Below are 6,494 nucleotides of genomic sequence, written 5' to 3' on the forward strand. Positions count from 1 at the left end.
TGGGAATTGGGACGTGAGCTACCATGATGATGTAAACCATTTGGTGGCCTGTTATTTAACTGGGCCTTAATGGAATACGAGTGTTCCATTCAAAAAAAAGGATGTGGTTCGACGCCAAATTGCATTTTAGTATTTCACGGTGGAGCACTTTGAAGGTGGGTGTATTAAAGAGGAGACCCGGCAGGCTGAGGCCCTCTTGGCTACATTTGAACAACGCAAAGATGAGGATGATATGGAGCGGTGCAAAGGAGAAATTACAACATTATGCTATCAAATAACTTTTCAATGAATGGTCAATGAAATTGTTGAAATATGGTTGTTATAAGATAGGTTTGTGGTATTAAGTTTGTCTTTGAGTCAGAATACTATTGAGTGTCTTTCAAAAAAAAAAGAATACTATCGAGCGGATGGACCTTAAGTTAAAATAGAGAATGGATGCCATGTCTTGGTTTACTTTCATTACCTACTACCTCGACACGTTTAAGGATAGGAAACCACCGAGTTATGCACTAGCCTTGCGGTATATAAGTTGCCACTCTCAAATGTTATATAGACTTCATCCATGTTATTTAATCACCCGCTTGATCATTTAGTTACATTATTGCCCGTAGCAACGCGCGGGCATTTAACTAGTATATATATATATATATATATGATCGGTTCTACTAGAAATTCTATTTATATATATGCATAACGTGTACAATATGTAGTATCATAAAATACCAGCAAACGTAAAATAACTAAATGGAAAACACAAAATTAAATGAAAAAGAAATCATAAACCCAAAACCCCCCAACCTTTTAATACCGGTTGGTGTCACCAACCGGTACTAAAGGGCTCCCTGCCCCCGGAGCTGGCTCATGCCACGTGGTTTCCCTTTAGCACCGGTTCATGCTGAATCGGTACTAAAGGAGGGGGGGGGGGCTTTAGTGCCCACACTTTAGTGCCGGTTACCGAACCAGCACTAAAGGTCCTGACGAACCGGTGCTATTGCCCGGTTCTGCACTAGTGGTTGTGCGTCGATTTTAAAGACCTCAATAAGGCTTGCCCTAAGGATCCATTCCCCTCCCCCGCATCGATCAAATCATTGATGGTACCGCATGACATGACTCACTGTGTTTCCTTGATGCATATTCCGAATACCATCAAATCAAAATGAAGGAGTCCGATCAAGCTGCAACAGCATTCATTACCCCATTTGGGACATTCTGCTTCAACACCATGCCCTTCGGGCTCAAGAACGCCGGCGCCATATACCAACACATGATTCAAACATGCCTGGAGAAACAGATCGGTAAGATAGTTGAAGCTTATGTGGACGACGTCGTCATCAAAACTAGGCGCGTCGAAACACTAATAGACGATTTACGTCTCACATTTGATAACCTCCACGTGTATGACATTAAGCTCAATCCGGAAAAGTGTGTTTTCCCCGCTGGAAAACTGCTGGGCTTCATCGTTTCCAACAGAGGAGTTGAAGCAAATCCAACAAAAATCCGAGCTCTGTCACAATTGGCTATGCCAACAGACCTTAAACAAGTCCAAAAGCTCGCGGGTTGCGTGGCAGCTCTAAGCCGCTTTATCTCAAGATTGGGAGAAAAGGCACTGCCACTCTACCACCTTCTACGGTGAACCGATCACTTCGAATGGACGGACGCGACAACAGCCGGACTGGAGGAAATAAAAGCCCTTCTTGCGAGCAACCCAATCCTGGCCGCACCAAACGTTGGTGAACCGATGTTATTATACAGATCGGCAACACATCAGGTGGTGAGCGCCGTGCTCGTCGTTGAACGATAACAGGACGGACACAAATTCCCACTTCAGAAGCCAGTATACTACGTATCCACTATCCTTACACCATGCAAATCCCGGTACCCCCATTATCAAAAGATAGCATACGTGGTCTTCATGGCATCCCGAAAGCTCCGTCACTACTTCCAGGAGTGTTCTATCATGGTGGCTTCCGAAGTACCACTCAAAGACATTGTAAACAACCGCGATGCCATGGGCCATTGACCTCCTTCCATTTGATATTACATACAAACCACGTCGAGCTATTAAATCCCAAGTACTGGCTGACTTCGTTGCCGAATGGACAGAGGCCGAACTCCCCAAAGAGTACGCCACATATTCCAATTGGGTTATGTATTTCGATGGCTCCAAAATGCTAGCAGGGCTAGGGGCGGGTGTCGTTTTAACATCAACTACTGGAGACATCGTTCAGTACGTACTCCAAATACTATATGCAAAATCCCACAATGCAGCCAAATACGAGGCCTTATTGCATGGTCTCCGGATGGCTGTCTCCATGGGCATACAATGCCTAGAAGTGCGCGGGAACTCAAACCTTGCAATATCTCAAATAAATGGAGACTTTGATGCCAAAGATCCGAAGATGGCAGCTTATTGTAATGCCATCATAAAAATGCCAGTCCAGTTCGAGGGGCTCGAGTTCCATCATGTGGCTCGAGAAAGTAATCAAGCGGCGAACATTCTTGCTCGTATCGGCGCTAAGTGCGACCCTGTCCCACCTAATATCTTTCCGGAAAGGCTTTTTAAGCCATCCGTGGTGTGGCAGGGGAAAACGGCAACACTAGTCTGGATCCGAACATAATGCCAGATTCTAAAAACACCGACATCATCGGAGGCTCTGCCACCGAAATAACACCGTCGGCGCATCTCATAATGTCAGTCATTGCCCCATGGACCAGAATGAGGCCTGCTGCATTGTCCGGCGTTCGAAGGCCTACAAGGTTCACGGCGAATAGCTTTATAAGAAAAGTGCCACCGGAGTCCTTCAAAGATGTATCTCCGAGGAGGAGGGGCGGCAGCTCCTGGCTGAGATTCATGCCGGTCTCGGCGGGCACCACGCCACAGCTCGGGCCCTTGTTAGCAAGGCCTTCCGTATGGGGTTCTATTGGCCGACGGCCCGAGCGGATGCACAGGACCTTGTCCAACGTTGCGTTGGATGCCAACTCTTTGCCAACCAAAGCCATATGCCCCTCACCGCCCTACAAACAATCCCCATCACTTGGCCTTTTGCGGTCTGGGGACGGGACATGATTGGACCCCTTAAAGGAGGAATCCATAAGAAAACATATTTACTAGTAATGGTGGATAAATTCACCAAGTGGATAGATGCCAAACCGGTTAAAACGGCCAAGTCCGGGCTAGTAATGGACTTCATATCCGGCGTCGTACACCGTTATGGTGTTCCGCACAACATCATCACTGATAACGGCTCCAATTTCACAGGTGACAAAGTGAAAACCTGGTGCGCTAATCTAGGCATCAAGCTCCATTGCGCCTCGGTCTATCATCCACAGACAAATGGCCAAGTCGAATGAGCCAATGGTCTTATTATGAGCGGCATCAAACCCAGACTAGTGCGGTCTTTGAAGGAATCAGACAAGCACTGGGTTGAGGAGCTCGACTCCGTACTCTAGGGGCTGCGGACCATGCCCAATCGCACTACCGGATACACCCCCTTTTTCATGGTGTACGACGCAGAGGCGGTATTACCTGTTGGGTTTCGTAGTAATTTCAAAAATTTTCCTACGCGCACACAGGATCATGTGATGCATAGCAACGAGAGGAGAGTGTTGTCTACGTACCCAACGTAGACCGACTGCGGAAGCGATGACACGACGTAGAGGAAGTAGTCGTACGTCTTCACGATCCAACCTATCAAGCACCGAAACTACGGCACCTCCGAGTTCGAGCACACGTTCAGCTCGATGACGATCCCCGGACTCCGATCCAGCAAAGTGTCGGGGAAGAGTTTCGTCAGCACGACGGCGTGGTGACTATCTTGATGAACTACAGCAGCAGGGCTTCTCCTAAACTCCGCTACAGTATTATCGAGGAATATGGTGGCAGGGGGCACCGCACACGGCTAAGGAATTGATCACGTGGATCAACTTGTGTCAACTTGTGTGTTTAGAGGTGCCCCTGCCTCCGTATATAAAGGAGGAGAGGAGGGGAGGCTGGCCGTCCAAGGGGGGGAGGCGCAGGAGAGTCCTACTCCCTCTGGGAGTAGGATTCCCCCTCCAATCCTAGTCCAACTAGGATTCCTCGGAGGGGAAAAGAGGAGGAGGGGGCCGGCCACCTCTCCTAGTCCTAATAGGACTAGGGGAAGGGGGTGGCGCGCAGCCCATCTAGGGCAGCCCCTTCTCTTTTCCACTAAGGCCCACTATGGCCCAAATAGCTCCCGGGGGGTTCCGGTAACCCTCTCGGTATTCCGGTAAAATCCCGATTTCACCCGGAACACTTCCGATATCCAAATATAGGCTTCCAATATATCAATCTTTACGTCTCGACCATTTCGAGACTCCTCGTCATGTCCGTGATCACATCCGGGACTCCGAACAACCTTCGGTACATCAAAATGCATAAACTCATAATATAACTGTCATCGTAACCTTAAGCGTGCGGACCCTACGGGTTCGAGAACAATGTAGACATGACCGAGACACGTCTCTGGTCAATAACCAATAGCGGGACCTGGATGCTCATATTGGCTCCTACATATTCTACGAAGATCTTTATCGGTCAGACCGCATAACAACATACGTTGTTCCCTTTGTCATCGGTATGTTACTTGCCCGAGATTCGATCGTCGGTATCCAATACCTAGTTCAATCTCGTTACCGGCAAGTCTCTTTACTCGTTCCGTAATACATCATCTCACAACTAACATATTAGTTGTAATGCTTGCAAGGCTTATGTGATGTGTATTACCGAGAGGGCCCAGAGATACCTCTCCGACAATCGGAGTGACAAATCCTAATCTCGAAATACGCCAACCCAACATCGACCATTGGAGACACCTGTAGTACTCCTTTATAATCACCCAGTTACGTTGTGACGTTTGGTAGTACCCAAAGTGTTCCTCCGGTAAACGGGAGTTGCATAATCTCATAGTCATAGGAACATGTATAAGTCATGAAGAAAGCAATAGCAACATACTAAACGATCGGGTGCTAAGCTAATGGAATGGGTCATGTCAATCAGATCATTCTACTAATGATGTGACCTCGTTAATCCAATAACAACTCATTGTTCATGGTTAGGAAACATAACCATCTTTGATTAACGAGCTAGTCAAGTAGAGGCATACTAGTGACACTCTGTTTGTCTATGTATTCACACATGTATTATGTTTCCGGTAAATACAATTCTAGCATGAATAATAAACATTTATCATGATTATAAGGAAATAAATAATAACTTTATTATTGCCTCTAGGGCATATTTCCTTCAGTCTCCCACTTGCACTAGAGTCAATAATCTAGATTACACTGTAATGAATCTAACACCCATGGAGCTTTGGTGCTGATCATGTTTTTGCTCGTGGAAGAGGCTTAGTCAACGGGTCTGCAACATTCAGATCCGTATGTATCTTGCAAATCTCTATGTCTCCCACCTGGACTAGATCCCGGATGGAGTTGAAGCGTCTCTTGATGTGTTTGGTCCTTTTGTGAAATCTGGATTCCTTTGCCAAGGCAATTGCACCAGTATTGTCACAAAAGATTTTCATTGGACCCGATGCACTAGGTATGACACCTAGATCGGATATGAACTCCTTCATCCAGACTCCTTCATTTGCTGCTTCCGAAGCAGCTATGTATTCCGCTTCACATGTAGATCCCACTACCACGCTTTGTTTAGAACTGCACCAACTGACAGCTCCACCGTTTAATGTAAACACGTATCCGGTTTGCGATTTAGAATCGTCCGGATCAGTGTCAAAGCTTGCATCAACGTAACCTTTTACGATGAGCTCTTTGTCACTTCCATATACGAGAAACATATCCTTAGTCCTTTTCAGGTATTTCAGGATGTTCTTGACCGCTGTCCAGTGATCCATTCCTGGATTACTTTGGTACCTCCCTGCTAAACTTATAGCAAGGCACACATCAGGTCTGGTACACAGCATTGCATACATGATAGAGCCTATGGCTGATGCATAGGGAACATCTTTCATATTCTCTCTATCTTCTGCAGTGGTCGGGCATTGAGTCTTACTCAATTTCACACCTTGTAACACAGGCAAGAACCCTTTCTTCGCTTGATCCATTTTGAACTTCTTCAAAATTTTGTCAAGGTATGTGCTTTGTGAAAGTCCAATTAAGCGTCTTGATCTATCTCTATAGATCTTAATGCCTAATATGTAAGTAGCTTCACCGAGGTCTTTCATTGAAAAACTTTTATTCAAGTATCCCTTTATGCTATCCAGAAATTCTATATCATTTCCAATCAGTAATATGTCATCCACATATAATATCAGAAATGCTACAGAGCTCCCACTCACTTTCTTGTAAATACAGGCTTCTCCGAAAGTCTGTATAAAACCAAATGCTTTGATCACACTATCAAAACGTTTATTCCAACTCCGAGAGGCTTGCACCAGTCCATAAATGGATCGCTGGAGCTTGCACACTTTGTTAGCTCCCTTTGGATCGACAAAACCTTCTGGTTGCATCATATA

The sequence above is a fragment of the Triticum dicoccoides genome, chromosome 1A (genome assembly GCF_002162155.2).
Source record: "Triticum dicoccoides isolate Atlit2015 ecotype Zavitan chromosome 1A, WEW_v2.0, whole genome shotgun sequence".
Taxonomy (NCBI): Eukaryota; Viridiplantae; Streptophyta; class Magnoliopsida; order Poales; family Poaceae; genus Triticum; species Triticum dicoccoides.